Genomic DNA, 17,981 nt, shown 5'->3' with positions numbered 1-17,981 from the left:
TTTATTAATTGCACTTATTGCCCATCCCTCATTCCCTCGAGAAGGTGGTGGTGAGCTGCCTTCTTGAACCACTGCAGTCGATGTGGTGCTGTTAGGAAGGGAGTTCCAGGATTTTGACCAGCCACAGTGAAGGAACGGTGATATAGTTCCAATTCCAGGATGGTGTGTCGCTCAGAGGGGAACTTGCAGGTGATGGTGTTCCCATGCATCTGCTGCCCTTGTCCTTCTAGGTAGTAGAAGTCACGGGTTTGGAAGGTGCTGTGTAAGGAGGCTTGCTGCCTTGCTGCAGTGCATCTTGTGGATGGTACACACTGCTACCACTGTGCGTTGGTGATGGAGAGAGTGAATTTTGTGAATGAGGTGCCAATCAAGTGGGCTGCTTTGTCCTGGATGACGTTGAGCTTCTTGAGTGTTGTTGGAGCTGCACCTATCCAGGCAATGGAGAGGATTGCATCACACTCCTGACTTGTGCCTTGTAGATAGGGGACAGGCTTTGGGGAGTCAGGAGGTGAGTTACTCGCCGCAGGATTCCTAGTGTCTGACCTGCTCTTGTCGCCATGATATTTATATGACTACTGCAGTTCAGTTTCTGGTCAATGGTAACCCCCAGGATGTTCATAGTGGGGGATTCAGCACTCGTAATGCTGTTGAATGTCAAGGGGAGAGGGTTAGATTCTCTCTTGTTTCAGAAGGTCATTGCCTGGGACTTGCGTGACTCGAATGTGAAATATCCTTATTGTAGGGTATTGTATTGTACTGTACAGTGACTACACTTGGAAAGTACTTCATTGGCTGTAAAAGGCTTTACAAAGTCCTGTGGTCGTGAAATGCATGTGTTGCTTTTTCCATTGTTATCAATGTCATTGTGATCAAAAGATAGGTTTCGTGAGCACAAAGTTTAAATCAATGTTTATTCAAATAATGTAAAAGCATCTATATTCTTGCACTATACTTAATAATCACCATCTTCCTATCCTTACAGAGTACAATGTTTTTGACCCTGAAATTGATTCCACAATCTCAGTCCCTCAGACAATTTCAGCCCAGTTCTGATGAAAGATCACAGATCTGAAACGTTAACTCTGTTTCTCTCTCCACAGATGCTGCCAGACCTGCTGAGTATTTCCATCATTTTCAAGAGTCTCGATTTAATGAATAGGAAACTTGTTTCAGATCAGATTGGGAGACAGTGTGAAACCACTCCATTGTACTCATGTCTGAGATTCTGAGGACAGTTGGCTGTTAGTGGAAGACATCATCAATTAAATGTACGTAGCAACAGCTCAGACCAATTATTATTTTACAAGGTGGTGTGATGGCCATCCAGAGGTTAAAAGTAGGGATCTTGTCAGGTTTCAGTGTGCAGGAACACGAGAAGATCTCAGGGGTAAAGGCTCAGATCATCGACCAAGTTCTCCACCTGATGAGGGATCTAGGCTGGACAAAGAGGACCGTGACACTCTGAGACCAAGCTCGACTAGTCCACACACCTGCCAGAGCTGTAAAGTTATATTCCCCAAGTTTGTTCAAGATAATTTTACTTCCAATTATTAAGTACTATTTTACTCTCAATAAAAGTTCTGGACTTATTAATCAAGTATCCTGTTGATTTAATTGGTTAAAGTCATGCCCAAAGAGATTGTCCACAATAGACTTTCCAGAACTGAAAGATAAGTCTGCAAGGATTGCTAATTTTACAGCCCTGTTTAAAAAGAGAGATAAACCCAGGAACTACAGACCAGTTAGTCTAATGTCAGTGGTGGGGAAACTTTCAGAGACAATTATCCAGGAGAAAATTAACTGGCACTTGGTGGAACATGGGCTAATAAATGACAGCCAGTACAGATTGGTTCACAGAAGATTGTGTATGAATTAATTAATGAATTAATTTCTTTGATGAGGTTTCAGAGAGAGTTGACCAGGGTGGTGAGGTTGATGGTGTGTGTCTGCACTTCAAAATTTTGTTTGAAAAAGTACCATAAAATAGACTTGTTAACAACATTTGAGCAGATGGGATTAAAGAGGCAGTGGCAGCGTGGATACAAGATTGGCTGAGAGACGGAAAGCATAAAGTAGGGTGAATGCTTGTTTTTCAGAATGGAGGGACTAATACAGTAATGTCACTGTTGTTGCAGTGTGTGCAGTGTCTGACCCTGAGCTGTCCTAGGGAGGGGGCTGTTTGTGATTTTCCTGTGGGGTATATTATCATCAGGGTATCTTTCTGAGCTGTCACAGGGATGGGGCAGTGTGTGATATCCTTGTGCATGTCATGCAGGCCCACTGGCGTGTTGTTCCATCCTGATGCCAAGAAACAGAGCCCCATCTATGGGCAAAAAGTCTCACTTCCCTGTGGGTGTCTTGAGAGAGAAGAAGGCTTAGGGAGTAAACCTTGACAGTAAATCCGGAGTGGAGTCCCATACCTGTTACTTATCAGGTAGTTTTCCAGCAACTCCTACAGCAGAGCTGGTACCAAATAGTACTGTTTTTTTACCTTTCCTTTGGACAATACTAGCAATGCTGAGAGGGGGTCCTGATGCTCAGTGTCTCCATACTATTTGCCCAGGCCTGTGCCCTGGAGAGGACACTCCAGCTTCATGGTTAAACATTAGCAAAACATGGGAAGAAACAGTTACCGATTATAAGCTCTCACTCAATTGGTGTAGAGTATGAGCACCAGGGGCTAATTTTGACAGTGGGAGAGATCATCGCGTCTCAATGGATAACTACCACCTACTCCAAGCTGTGCAGCCCCGAGTCAGTTAGGTGCTGTCCTGCCACGACCTACTTGCTTCAATGGGTGCTTGCAGCTTCGAGAGATATCTCTCAACTGGCGGATTGATAATCTATGCACCAGGCAAGACAAACTCAACAAAGAAGACACCAGTGCTTCGCATCACAAGCTGGAATGTAAGGACCATGTGTCCTGGCCTTACCGACAACCTTCTGCAGGTTGATAGCACACACAAGACAGCTGTGATTGACAAGGAACTCACAAGGCTCAATGTGGACATTGCTGTGCTGCAAGAAACTAGACTCATTCAAAGTGGATCCCTCAAAGAGAAACACTACACCTTCTTCTGGCAGGGGAAAGCCCAAGAGGCAACTCGTGAGCATGGAGTGGGTTTCACAGTAAATAACATGCTGCTTGTGATGAGTGAACCACCCACAGCAGGCTCAGAGAGACTTCTTACCCTTCACTTCTCAACAAGCGCGGGCCCAGATAATCTCATGTGCATCCATGTGCCGACACTCACCTCCACCCCAGATGTCAAGGATCAATTCTATGAGACACTTGACACTGCCATCAGTAGAATTCCCAGCACTGAGGGACTGTATCTTCTAGGGGATTTCGACGCAAGCTTGGGTACTGACTACAGCTTGGCCAACGAGCATAGGGCACCAGGGGATTAGCAAGATGAACGAAAATGGACAGAGGTTTCTGGAGCTATGCTGTCACCATGGACTCTGTGTGACGAACAGCTATTTCCAGGTCAAGCTGTGCCACAAGGTGTCCTGGAGACATCCGAGATCATGCCACTGGCGCCAGCTAGACCTTATCATCACCAGACGTACCACCCTCAGCAGTGTCCTCATCACACGCAGCTATCATAGCGCTGACTGTGACACTGACCACTCCCTGGTGTGTAGCAAGGTCAGGCTTCAGCCAAGAAAGCTTCACCCATCCAAGAAGAAAGGCCGTTCTCGGATCAACACTTGCCGAACCACTGATCCAGAAAGGACCCAGGAGTTCCTCAACATCCTCGATCAGGCTCTTTCAGAAAACACCCAAGGCCTCAGTGTGGTATCAAAGTGGAATCATCTGCACGCCACCATCTATAACTCTGCACTCGCTGTGTATAGGAAAAGAGATGGGAGGAATGCTGACTGGTTTGCGGCTTATTGGACTGAAATGGAGTCAGTTACTGCAACTAAGAAGAGAGTCCTCATGAACGACAAACAAGTCCCCAGCAAACAAACTCTGGACGCTCTCAGAGCTGCCAGAAACATGTCTCTGCAGACTGCTCAGCACTGCACCAATCAATACTGGTTAAAACTCTGCAACAGCATACAAACTGCCACTGAATCTGGGGGATGCCAGAGGGACATATGAAGGAATTCAACACACCAAGGTTCCTTAGACAGCATATTCCATACCCGCAACCTCTACCAACTAGAAGGACAAGGGCAGCAAATTCATGGGAACACCACCACCTGCAAGTTCCCCTCCAAGCCACACACTATCGTGACTTGGCCTTTCCTTCACTGTTGCTGGGTCAAAATCCTGGAACTCCCTTCCTAACAGCACTGTGGGTGTACCTACCTCACACAGACTGCAGCGGTTCAAGAAAGCAGCTCACCACCACCTTCTCATGGGAAATGAGGGATGGGCAATAAATGCTGGCTTAGCCAGTGATGATCACATCACATGAATGAATAAAAAAAAAATTATGAAAGCAATGGGAGCAGCAGTAACTAAATCAACACCTTTGAAGACAAAGACAGGGGTGATCATCACTGAACCTAAAAAGCAGATGGAAAGGTGAGTGGAGCATTACCTTGAACTCGACATAACGGAGAACATTGTCATTGAAGTAGCTCTCAGCACCATTCCAGACTTCCCTGTCATGGAGGAGCTGGACAGCGACACCACCATAGAGCTCAACAACGCCATTGACCATCTTGCCAGTGGTAAAGCCCTGGGAAATGATGATATTCCACCTGGAATCATCAAAAGTGGAAAAGCAGCTCTGCTGCAGCATCCCCATGAACTTCTGTGTCTCTGTTGGAAGGGGAGATCTGCACCTCTCAACATGCGTGATGCAAACATTGTCACCTTGTGCAACAATAAAGGCGATCGCAGTGACTGCAGCAATTAGCGAAGCATCTGCTTGCTAAGTATTGTGGGGAAGGTCTTTGCTCGCATTGCTCTGACCAGATTGCAGACCCTGACATCACATCTATCCTGAGTCTCAGTGCAGCTTCAGAGCTGGTAGATCGACAGTCGACATGATTTTCTCACTTCGGCAGTTACAGGAGAAGTACTGTGAACAGTACAGACCACTCTACATTGTCTTTATAGACATCACCAAGGCCTTCGATCTTGTTTGCAGAGACAGACTCTTCAAACTGCTGTGGAAACTAGGCTGCCCTCCTAAACTCTTGGGCGTCATCTCTTCTTTCCACGAGAACATGCACAGTTCCGTCAGTTACAATGGAGCAACATCAGACACTTTCACGATCAGCAGTGGGGTAAAACAGGGCTGTGTCCTGGTGCAAACTCTCTTCGGAACGTAGGAGGAGGCAGTTTACCCTGTCGAGCCTGATCTGTCATTCAATTACATCCTTGATGATCATCTGCCTCAACACCACTTCCCCGCGCTCTCCCCATATCCCTTGATGTCATGAGTATCAAGATTTCTATCAATTTCTGTCCTGAACATGCTCAATGATTGAACTTTCACAAACCCCTGAGGTAGAGAATTCCAAAGATTCACCACCCTCTGAGTGAAGAAATTCCACCCTATCTCAGTTTTAAATGGCCTTTTAAATGAAACTTTAAGGAATACAAGCCCAGTTTCCTCAGAAGACAATCCCACCATCCCAGGGATTAGTCTGGTGACCCTCCGTTGCACTCCCTCTGTGGCAAGTGTATCCTTCCTTAGATAAGGAAACCAAAACTGTGCACAATACTCCAGCACGATCTCACCAAGGCTCTATACAATTGCAGCAAGACATCTTTATTCCTGTACTCATGACCCCTCGTGTTAAGGCCAACATACCATTTGCCTTCCTAATTGATTGCTGCACCTGCATGCGAATTTTTAGTGTCTCATGAACAAGGACACCCAGGTCCCTTTGGACATCAACACTTCCCAACCTCTCACCATTTAAGAAATATTCTGTCTTTCTGTTTATTCTACCAAAATGGATAACTTCACACTTATTCACATTATATTCCATCTGTCATTTCATTCACTTATCCTGTCCAAGTCCCCTGGAAGCCTCCTTGTAACCTCCTCACAGCTCACATCCTTTACAATTGGCATATTATTCTCCATGCTGCTATTTTAAACTTTCAGTGACTCAGATGGGGGTGTCCACCTGCATACCAGAGCTGATGACAAGCTGTTCATCTTGGCAAGACTGCGCACCAAGACCAAAATGAGTCACTTCTTGGTCTGTGAGTTGCTGTTTGCTGATGACGCTGTGCTGACATCCCATAATGAAGTTCATTAACAGCAGCTTGTATATCGGTTCTCCCTGGCCTGCAAGGAGTTTGGACTGACGATCAGCATCAGGAAGATCAAAGTTATGGGCCAGGACGTAGAGACTCCACCTTCCATCAACATCGACAGCCTCACTTTGGAGGTTGTCAACAGCTTCACAGACCTTCGATCAACAATCACCAGCAATCTGGCCCTTGATACTGAAATCAGCACCAGGATTGTCAATGCTGCAGCTGTCATGTCAAAGTTGAGAAGACGAGTGTGAACCGACAGCAAACTGATCGAAAATACAAAACTCCGCGTGTACCAGGCTTGTGTTCTCAGCACCCTCTTTTATAGTAGAGAAGCATCAACAACTTATGCAAGCCAAGAAAAGCAGCTGAACAGCTTCCACCTCCGCTGTCTCAGATGGATATTGGGCATCTCCTGGCAGGACAGAGTGCCGAATGCAGAAGTACACCAGCGTGCAGGGATCTGCAGCATGTTTGCCCTCTTGAGTCAGCAGTGACTCTGTTGACTGGGTCATGTGTGCTGAATGGATGACGGTCGCTTTGCCAAAGACATGCTCTTTGGTGAGCTTGCTATCAGCACGAGACCAACAGGTCACCCACGTCTGTGATACAAGGACATCTGCAAAGCGAGATCTCAAGCTGACTGGGATTGGAGTCGATGCATGGGAAGTCCTTCCTGCTGACTGGAATTCCTGGAGAAAGGCATTCAGGAAGACCATGGGAAAAGTAGAGGGCAAAAGAAATGACCAGATGGTGGGAAAGAGAGCTCAGAGGAAGGAAAAATTATCCGTCGACCTCGGGCCAATGATATTCATCTGTACCAGCTGAGGAAGGGATCGTCACTCACGAGTCGTCCTCTCCAGCCACAACAAACGATGTTTCACACAGAAGTGACGTACACCCCGGGTGTAGACCATCGTCTTCCGAGACGGATGGTTGCCGATTACAATTACAACTACAGCTACAACTACAAGAGCGAGTCAGAGGCTGGGAACACTGCCGTGACGAACTCAGCTCTTGACTCGCCAAAGCCTGCCCACTATCTACAAGGCCTTCCTCTGATTTCAATTGCACACACATTCGTGATCTGGCTCTGTAGCTTAGTTAGTTAAAGCACCTGTCTAATAAACAGGAGATCCTGGGTTCAATTCCCAGCAGAGCCTTATTTCACAGTAGCAACATGCTTGAAAAGTTTCATTATCAACATTGACATCTGAGTCTTGTGAACTCTAATTCAAAATACTTGATGAATTTCAATCGCATAAAAAAACGACCGCAATTGTTGACAACGCGATCGGTAGGTGGCGCTGTTTTGGCACATGCGCAGATGCAGCATGTGCCACGAAAACGTCATAGCCAGCGACTGTTGCAGCAGCCAGGACCAAAGATGGCGCTATTCAAAAAATCACAGAGATGAAACCTAACAAACACGTGGCAGAATACAATGGCCGGAGTGAGAGAGTGGAGCGGGCCGGGGAGATCAGCGCGGGGGCCCGGAAAGGCAGCGCGGGGGCCGGGAAAGGCAGCGCGGGGGCCGGGAAATGCAGCACGGGGGCCGGGGAGATCAGCGCGGGGGCCGGGGAGATCAGCGCGGGGGCCGGGAAAGGCAGCACGGGGGCCGGGGAGATCAGCGCGGCGGCCGGGAAAGGCAGCACGGGGGCCGTGGAGAGCAGCGCGGGAGCCGGGTAGATCAGCGCGGGGGCCGGGAAAGGCAGCACGGGGGCCGGGGAGATCAGCGCGAGGGCCGGGAAAGGCAGCACGGGGGCCGTGGAGAGCAGCGCGGGGGCCGGGGAGAGCAGCGCGGGGAGACCAGCGGTAGCGGTGCCGGGGAGGGGGGGAGAAGGAGGAAGGGGAGAGAGTGGGGGGGGGAGCAGCGGAACGGAAGAGGAGTGCAGCAAAAGACTTACTGGCCAGTCCCTGGACCCGGTGACACCAAGGTCTTCGCACGCTCGCTCCCCGCGGCTCTCTACGGCCTCTCGCTTCCGGCCCTCTCCATTCAGCCTTTCCCTCCAGCTGCGGATGCGCAATCCAGTTGCTTTCTCCCCTACCCAGTTGCTTTCTCTAAATCTCCTCAGTACTTCAGGCATTGCAACTGTTTGGTCCCTGCATTTTGCATGCTCCCTCTCCCCACCCCTCCCCACCCCTCCCCCTCTTCAAACACCCCTCCCTATGCCCCCCCCCACCATAGTTGAATATCTGAAGTGCAGTTGCAAAGTCGGGGAAATAGCATGCAAAACAAAACCTCAACAATTCTGGGTTTAATTATTGAAAAGTTTTATTAAGTTCATTAGGTATCTGAGGAACTGCTGTGCATGGATACATGAGTGTTGTGTCCAGCATTCCCGTTAGACAGACAGGCCGATTCTCTGCTATGCACAGCTGAAGAGATTGTTCCTGGAGAGCCTTGTGGTGAATAAAAGCTTGGCTCTCTATTCCACTACTGTATTGTCCATGTGAAGAAGGCAAAGTCACAAGAGTCTGAGCTCAATCTATTCTTGGTGAATGTTCCCCAAGTGCATCCCAATGTTCATTCCCAATTCATCCATAAATGCAATGTTCCTTTTCACATCGTGATGAGCTCCGCAGCATGATCCAGTTGCCTTCGTTGCTTGAATGCTGACCGTAAGTCTCGAGGATTGTTTTCTCGACGGCATGTTTTACATGAAAACAAGAAAAGCAAATCAGAGTCAGAGCTTGCCTCCCTCCATCCACTGAAATTACTGTTGCGCACACCTTTTTAAGTTCTGCAGTGAAGGCACCAATTGATAACGTCGCCAATGAAGCACTTATTACCCACCTCAGATGCAGGAATCATCACATCCTTGCGTCATCTCCTGCACTGCCTCCTTTGCTTGAATGCCGTCCTTAAGTGTCAAGGATTGTTTTCTCAAGGGCACGTTTTACATGAAAGAAAATAAGGAAAGAACATCAGTGTCAGAGCTTCCCTCCCTCCAATGAAATTACTGTTGAGCATGCTTTGTGTTCTGCGGTAAAGGCATGTACTGATAACACCGCCAATGAATCACTTAGTACCCACCTCAGCTGCAGGAGGCAGGATGATGTTACTGCCCCTATCTCGTGATGGTTCAATGCTGCTCTCAGGGAAAACATAAATGATGTGAGGGTGCTGGAAAAGAAGCACATTTCTTTTGGGCTATGAACATAAAGCTGGCCATTTAGCCCAGCAGTTCCCTGCCAGTGGTTATGTTACTCGTGCGTCTTTCCATCCATTCCCATTTAATCCTGCCTACTACTATCACCAGTTGTGTTCACAGCAAGAGCATTCACATTTCTGCTACCACTGGACACGGCATGCTTGTTTCTTTTAGTGCTCAGTCTCTTCTTGCTGAATGTTCCCCAAGTGCTTGACCCCTTTGGACGCCCTCTCTGCTTGACAGGCAGCAACTGGCAATTGCGGAGTCTCACAAGGCTCTGCATGGTTGTTTCAACGTCGGATGGGGTAACAGGTGGCTGTGTGTCCATGAGCACTGCCCTGATGGGTGTAGGAGCAGGTAACTGTGTGCCCATGAGCACTGCCCTGATGGGTGTAGGAGCAGGTAACTGTGTGCCCATGAGCACTGCCCTGATGGGTGTAGGAGCAGGTAACTGTGTGTCCATGTGCACTGCCCTGATGAGTGTAGGAGCAGGTGACTGTGTAACTGAGCAGCAAGGAGAGGGTACCGCAGGTAGGGGAAGTGGAGATTTGAACAGGTAGGCATATGTATGGTCCATCAGATCATTAGGCCAGGGGGTGAGACGCTCAGGATCCAGGGTTTGTGACACGTGACTGATGTCCAGCGCGCGGCCACCTCCATCCGAAGGTGCTTCCGGGTAATTGTTGGGCATAGTAAATGGCTCCATCTCATCAGCCAGTCCTTGCTGCCAGCGGAGAGTCAGTTGCCGCAGCCAGTCCAGTCTCCTCATGAATGCTGCCGTTCCACTCTGCAGAACGGCCTGTTGCAGCTGGTACAATTGATCTGAAAGCAAGCGGTATTTTTCATTGTGGCTGAGGGGCCTTGGCTGTTCCTCTGTAATCACAATGGCAGCAGCCATGCCTGTCGTCGTTGGTGTCTAAGATGCACGCCAGCGACAATTGGGGGCGAGCCTGTCCAAAGGCAGACCCAGATGCCTCTGCACAACAACAGCACGTTTGCAGGGCAACAAAGTCTGAATGGAGAAGATGCAGCTGCAGGTAGCCTGGCCATCATGTATCTGCAGTGTGTACTGTTTGGCGCCAGAAATCACAGTCACTGTGCCTTCATCCTGCTACCTGCAGTGGCCCAGACAATGGAAATGTTTTCAGAGCAACTCACAACAAGGGCTGGAGAACATGCGGTGGCCCAGACAATGGAAATGTTTTCAGAGCAACTCACAACAGGGACTGTAGAACATGCGGTGGCCCAGACAATGGAAATGTTTTCAGAGCAACTTACAAAGGCAGAGCAACTTACCTTGGAACAATCTCCTGTGTCAAATAAAAATGAAGCAAGTCTCCAAAACGAATAAATAATTCAGATAAGATGCCCGACGAAACCTCCGCTCCTTCCACTTTCAAAAAGTCGCGCCGAAGCTTTGACGCATGCGCAGAGGCCAAACTGGCGCGTCAGGAGGAAGACGAAATAACGCTATGACGTCATCTGCGCATGCGCACAACCTTACCGGCAGGTTGGTCCGCAGCGCATGCGCAGAGATGAATAGACTGTGTGCGCATGCGCGTACCGCGTCCTTTGCGCATGCGCAAATCAGTCCTGTAGAGTCGGACCGCAGCGCATGCGCAAGGGGCATGACACCGTCTGCGCATGTGCGCAACGCGGCGCATCCTGATGACGTTATCCGATGAAGTAGCGTTGTCATGAATTACTTTGTAAAAAAACAGCCTTTGTGAAGGATATGAGTTTGGAATGGCTGTTGCTCCTTGGACAGAATTTCAGTGCTGATACATCAAAGGTAACTTCTTTGACATAAATTTGTTCACAGTTACATTCAACCTGGAAAACAGCTTGATATTAATCTCACTGAAGGAGAGTGTTTGTGTCATTATGTGTTGCTTTTAACCGAGACTGGGACATGACGCAAGTGGGAGGGTTTATCTGAGGTTTGGAATATTTGTCAGTCAGGAACAAGAAAAATCAAAGGAACCAATAAGAAAACCTAAGTCTCATGTGGTTACCGAGAAACGGTGAGAAGATATTAAACTTTGTTGTATTTAATACAACTGTGTGAACTTTGATCTTTCCTGCCTTTTATAAACAGTATTTGAAGGGTCTCAGTAAAAATGTTCAGTGTTGATGAGAGTGGGGTCTGGCTGAGCAGCTGCTTCATGTGACAGGGTCAGGACTGGATGCAGGAAGTGCTCTGACAGTCTCTCTCTGATGGGTGGAGTTGATTTTCAACTGGCAGCTGTTGCTGTTTTGATAATTCAAGTTCCCTCCACCGATTTTTTTGGACAGACAGTGCAGTATGAGGATGTGAAGGGTTAATGCTGAAGAGAAGTAGGATTAACCCCTCCCACAATCAGAGTGATGATGTAACAGTCACATGAGATGAGGTTTGGGAGGAGAGAGCAGCACCAAGGATGCGAGTTTCGGAGGCTTGATGAGTGTGTATATAGTATTGTGTAAATTAGAAAAGAGTTCTTAGTTCTTTCAGCAGGAAATGTGTCCAGAAAATATCACGAAACTCACAATTTTATTATTCAGGAGTTGGAACACAGTGATATTAACTCCAAGTGACAGTAGTGGTTTCATTTAACAAAAGAAAAGGAGAGAATAATATTGCTCATTGATTGAAATCCCCCAGTGAAGAGACAGTTAAACAGGTGATCTGTTGGGGCATCCTTCGATCCAAGGTTTCGGCAGCATTTAATCTCCCTTTTTGGTGAAATTCTCTGTTTTTTGCATCTTTTTAAATCCAGCTTTTATGGACCAGTGAAAAAACTGAAAAAAGTGAACAGATCCATCCTTTCTTTTCTTCCTTCTTCCCATCAGTTTCTCTTTTCTGTCCCAATTTAATCTGCTGTTTTATCCATTCCAATCATAATTCAACATTCCAATCAAATCTATTTGTTATTCCACAGTGTCTCTCCATGTGTTTTATTCTGTTGTATTCTCTCACAGTCTGTTTGATGATCAATTTTACATCTCACTCTCTGTTCTGGTGAAGATCAGAAGCAGTGTTATCTGTTTGCAACACCCGACAAGTCGGCCTGAGGCTGTGTCTCATCGATAATGTGGAGTTGGGAACATAGGAACATAGGAGCAGGAGTCGGCCATTCAGCACATCGAGCCTGCCCCACCATTCAACATGATCATGGCTGATCATCCACTTCAATGCCCTTTTCCCCACACTTTCCTCATATTCCCTTATGTCATTTGTATTTAGAAATCTGTCAATCTCTGCTTGAAACATACTCAATGACTGAGCTTCCACAGCCCTCTGGGGTACAGAATTCCAAAGATTCACAACCCTCTGAGTAACAACATTTCTCCTCATCTCTGTCCTAAGTGGCTTGCCCCTTATTTTGAAATTGCGTCCCCTGGTTCTCGACTCCCCAACCAGGGGAAACATCTTAGCTGCATCTACCCTGACTGTCCTTTAAATATTTTGTAGGTTTCAATGAGATCACCTCTCATTCTTCAAAACTCCAGAGAATACAGCCCCAGTTTCCCCAATCTCTCTTCATAGGACAGTCCCACCATCCCAGGAACAAGTCTGATGAACCTTCTTTGCACTCTATCTAAGGCAATAATATCCTTCCTAAGGCAAGGGGACCAAAACTGCACACAGTACTCCAAGTGCAGTCTAACCAAGGTTCTATACAATTGAAGCAAGAATTCACTACTCCTGTACTCAAATCCTCTTGTGATAAAGGCTAACATACTATTAGCCTTCCTAATTGCTTGCTGCACCTGAATGTTAGCTGTCAGTGACTTATTGCCATGGATACCAGGTCACCCTAATACTCTATACCTCAGTTAATAAAGGAAAGGATTCCATTTACCTGCTGAACCAGCTTATTGACCTGTACTGCTACTTCAGGGATCTGTGGACATTCACTCCAACGTCCCTCACTTCCTCTACACCGTTCAGTGTTCTCCCATTAATTGTGTATTCCTTTGCCTTTTTTGACGATGGCTCTCGCTGTTCCCTGCTCTCCGAGTGAACTCTTGCTCCCTCTCTCTCCTGGGCTCTTTTTGCTCCACTCTGCTCTCACTGTTTCCCGCTCTCTTAATGTATCAATATTTGTTTGTCTTGTGTTTAATTTAAAATATGGATTAACTGTATTTTACAGTTGTAGGTTTTATTTGGTAATCCTGTGCAAGTTGTGGATTGGTATTCAATATTAAGCTCTGTGAAAATGATTGTGAATGAAAATATAACTTTCAATCTTATACATGGGCTGGTCTGCATGCTCCAAGTCCTTCATTTTGTAGTAATGGCTTGATACTGTATCTTTCAGTCTTAATCTCTGTGGGATTTTTGAACTGGTATGTAATGCATAACTTGGTCTAACGTTCTGATGTACATTATTGGGATTCATAGGATCATAGGAAATAGGGGCATTAGGCCATTCAGCCCATCAAGCCTGCTCCAACATTCAAACAGATCGTGACTGATCATCTACCTCTACGCCATTTTTCCCTGCCATCTCCATATCCCTTGATCTTGTTAGTATTTAGAAATCTATCGATTTCTGTCTTGAATATGTTCAATGCCCTCTGGGATGAAGAATTCCACAGATTTCTCACCCTCTGAGTAAAGAAATTCCTGCTCATCTCAGTCTGCCCTTATTCTGACACTGTGTCCCCTTGTTCTGGACTCACTAGACAGAGGAAACATCCTTTCCATATCTACCCTGTGACACCCTGTAAGAACTTTGTCTGTTTCAATGAGATCACCTCTCATTCTTCAAAACTCTAGAGAATTTAGGCCCAGTTTCTGCAGTCTCTCATCATAAGACAATCCCACCATCCGAGGGGATGAGACCAGTGAATCTCTGTTGCACTCCCTCTGTGACAAGTCTATCCTTCCTTAGATAAGGAAACCAAAATTGGACAGAATACTCCAGGTGCGGTCTCATCTAGACTTCATACATCTTTACTCATGTACTCAAATACGCTTTCAATGAAGCCAACATGCCATTTGCCTTCCTAATTTCTTGCTGCACCTGCATACTAGCTTTTCGTGTCTCATGAACAAGGACACCCAGGTGCCTTTGGACATCGACACTTCTCAACCTCTCACCATTTAAGAAATACTCTGTCTTTCTGTTTATTCGACCAAAGTGGAGAACTTCACACTTATTCACATTATATTCCATCTGCCATGTTCTGCCCATTCATTTAACCTGTCCAAATCCCCTTGAAGCCTCCTTGCATTCATTCTGTACCTTTGAATTCTGTAAATTTTGCCTGTTCTATTTCAGATTTTATATTTAAAATGTGACCATGGTGACAGAGTTTATTTAGATCTGATAGTGAGTTTGTTTTTGGACTGTGATTGATGTATCAACCTGTCAGCTGTACTGAATTGGAGTGAAATAGAAACAACTTCTGTCTCTCCTGCTGTTGTTTGACTGTTGGATTGAAAATGTGTCTCTCTTGACTTTGGGATCAGTGTCTGTCTGACTACTTCTTTTGTTTGTTCCAGTGGAACTGATGAGCTGGCAGTATCTCTGTGCTTTGGGAGTGATCCTGTACCGACTGTGTGTTGGAACGAGATCACTGCACTTTTCCTTGTGTCCAAGAATCACCACATCCAGTCAGGTTCCTTCATGTATTTTCCTGCAGGAATGAAAGAACTGGTGAGATAGAAGATACAAAAGCGATCAATGTAATCGTCCCAATAATAATCATTATGAACAATCATAAAATGAAAACCAGGAACACAAACAGTGTCAGTGTCTGACTCCACTGCAGTACTGCAGTATTCAGCTTCTGTTTACCAGGTGTTTGCAGTGGATTTACAACAAGTTTGTGACATTCAGAAACAACACAAGCCCTGCACTGCTCAATGACTGGGACTGTCCGATAGAGCAGTGACCTTTACACAGTCACATTTCTATTTCAACGGAAAACAAGCAGCCACTATTTAAAATGTGCCTTTCACACTTCTCACCTGGTGTCTGCAATAAATGCTCTTTGTCTAACTGTCCACATCGTTATTTTGCGGCTATTTTCCCCCCACTGTTCACAATCCAACAAACAGTGAGAGACTGGAACTAAAGCAGGAAAATTCCCTCTCCTTTGGGTGGTGAAATTGTCAGTGATTTTCAATAGTGATTTCTTCCCATTGTGTCTCCCTGAGCCTGTACAGACACTGTCCGAGAATGAACTCTCCCTTCCCCGTGTCCCCGGCTCACTCCATGTTCCGGGAGCAGCTCCTGCTCCACAGTTTCTGTTACAAACACTCCCCGACTCCCCCTCAACTTCCCACCACTCAGTGCTAATCTCTGAGCACATCTGCGGACACGCTCCCAAAGCAATGGCTGCTGGAAGCAGATGCTGTTTGTTCCCTTCCCCCGGGCCCGGGAAGTCTCCATTAGCAGCTGATTTAAAGCATCTTCCCCTGATTGAGTGAATGGCCTCACAGACTGGGTTGGGGAAAGGATGCGCAATGGCTCCACTCCTCATTGTGACGTCCCACTGGGGGCGGGGCAACACAGCGCGTGCGCAGATCTCTGCAACAATTCAGCATTCAAACATCAATGGGAACTTTCCCCATTTCACCCTCATCAAAGTCCCAAAGAAAGTGAAGAGGGGCTTGGACTGGAGGGAGGGACGGGGTAGGGGGAACCTAGAACCCAGAAAGCTGCCCACTTGCCCCATTTTGATGCTCAATTTGCGGTCATTCCCTGCAGGGGGTTTGTTATTATTGAGCTCCTCCTGGTAAAACAATCCGATAGAAAGAGGGGAGAAAGGAGGGAGCCGGTGTGTTTGCTGGGACCTTGCAGAATTCATTTCAGCAGCAAAAGTCCCGGGTTATATTAACCCGAGTGAAACACGCTGTCAGTGAGAGGAAAACCGAACGGCCCTTTTCATCTTTTCATTGGAAACAAAGTAGAGCCGGAAGTGCGGCGAGCAGAGCAGACAAACAAGCTCAATGACAGGAGAGCTCGGCCGTCCCTGAGTTTCAGCTCCCGGCTCTTCCATTTCCTCATCCACACTGTCTTTACTGTGGATGTTCAGGGGTTCCTTGTCGGATCTGAGGACTGTATCCATTAAACATTCTGAGTCAGGAGATCCACACACTCTCTGTTATCAAGATTTATGGGCAGGAATGTTTCAAAACTTTGTCTATTAAATCATTGTATTATTCACAGAACTAATGAGGCAATTGGTTCATTATTCAGGCCTTGAACTTGGTTTGGGTAGACCAAAAACTGAGAGGTTCAGCACCTTTTCAGACCTTCACTACTGGCCGTGTGGCCTAATGGATAAGGCGTCTGACTTCGGTGTATTTAACGATGTTATTGGAAGATTGTAGGTTCGAGTCCTGCCACGGTCATTTTGGGTGATCAGTGTTTAGCACCGCAGCCTCACAGCTCCAGCGACCCGTGTTCAGTCCCTGTGCGCAGTTTGAGTTCTCCCTGTGACTGCGTGGATTTCTTCGCACAGCCAAAGACTTGCAGATTGATCGGTAAATTGGACATTGTCAATTGCCCCCAGTGCAGGGAGGTGGGAGAAGAATGGTGGGGCTGTGATAGGGAATATGGGATTAATGTCGGATTAGCATAAATGGGTGGTTATTGGTCGGCACAGACTTGATGGGCCGAAGGGCCTGTTTCAGTACTGCATCTATTAATAAATAACTGAATTTTTTGATGAAGTAACAGAATGGTTGATGAAGGGAAAGCAATGGATGTTGTCTACATGGATTTTAAGAAAGCGTTTGACAAACTACCACATAAAAGGCTGGGTAACAAAACTGAGGCTCCTGGAATCGGAGGGTCAGTATCTGCTTAGATTAAAAAATGTATGAAATATCAAGAAAAGCGAGTTGTGGTATTTAGTTGTTTTTCAGAATGGAAGATGGTGGACAGTGATGTCCACAAGTGTCAGTGTCAGGACCACCATATATATAAATGACTTGAATATTGGAATCACAGAATCACAGAATTGTTACTACACATTCACAATGCTTCCAATTTTCGTATCATCCATAAACTTTGAAATTCTGCCCTGTACACCAAGGTTTAGGTCATAAATATATGTCAGGAAAGGCAAGGGTCCCAACACTGACTCCTGGGGAACTCCACAACAAACCTTCCTCTAGCCCAAAGAACATCCATTGATCACTACTCTTTGTTTCCTGTCACTCAGCCAATTCCATATCCATGTTACTACTGTCCCTTTTATTCCATGAGTTATAACTTTGTTCACAAGTCTGTTGTGTTGCATTGTATCAAACTCCTTTTGAAAGTCAATAAAAGCAAAATACTGCAGATGCTAGAAATCTGAAATATAAACAAAAAGCGCTGGAAATACTCAGCAGGTCTGGCAGCATCTGTGGAGAGAGAAACAGAGTTAATGTTTCAGGTCAGTGACCATTCAGATGCTGCCAGACCTTTTGAAAGTCCATGTACACCACATCAACAGCATTGCCCTCATCAACCCTCTCTGTTACCTCATCAAAAAACTCCAGCAGGACAGTTAAACATGATTTTCCCTGAAGAAATCCATGCTGGCTTTCTTGAATTAACCCACATTTGTCCATGGGACTATTAATTTTGTCCCGAATTATC

General features: G+C 46.4%; 2 non-coding genes across 2 annotated transcripts; both read left to right on the top strand.

The window, feature by feature from the left end:
* Positions 1-7,327: 7,327 nt before the first annotated feature.
* Positions 7,328-7,401, top strand: trnai-aau (transfer RNA isoleucine (anticodon AAU)). The gene has a single exon. It is a non-coding gene; the product is annotated as a tRNA-Ile (tRNA).
* Positions 7,402-16,655: 9,254 nt separating this feature from the next.
* Positions 16,656-16,744, top strand: trnar-ucg (transfer RNA arginine (anticodon UCG)). The gene is given in 2 exon segments: positions 16,656-16,692; positions 16,709-16,744. It is a non-coding gene; the product is annotated as a tRNA-Arg (tRNA).
* Positions 16,745-17,981: the final 1,237 nt, after the last annotated feature.

This window comes from Heterodontus francisci, unplaced genomic scaffold (assembly GCF_036365525.1).
Source record: "Heterodontus francisci isolate sHetFra1 unplaced genomic scaffold, sHetFra1.hap1 HAP1_SCAFFOLD_51_2, whole genome shotgun sequence".
Classification (NCBI taxonomy): domain Eukaryota; kingdom Metazoa; phylum Chordata; class Chondrichthyes; order Heterodontiformes; family Heterodontidae; genus Heterodontus; species Heterodontus francisci.
Note: the sequence above shows the minus strand (reverse complement) of the source record. Positions and strands in the feature narration are given on the sequence as shown.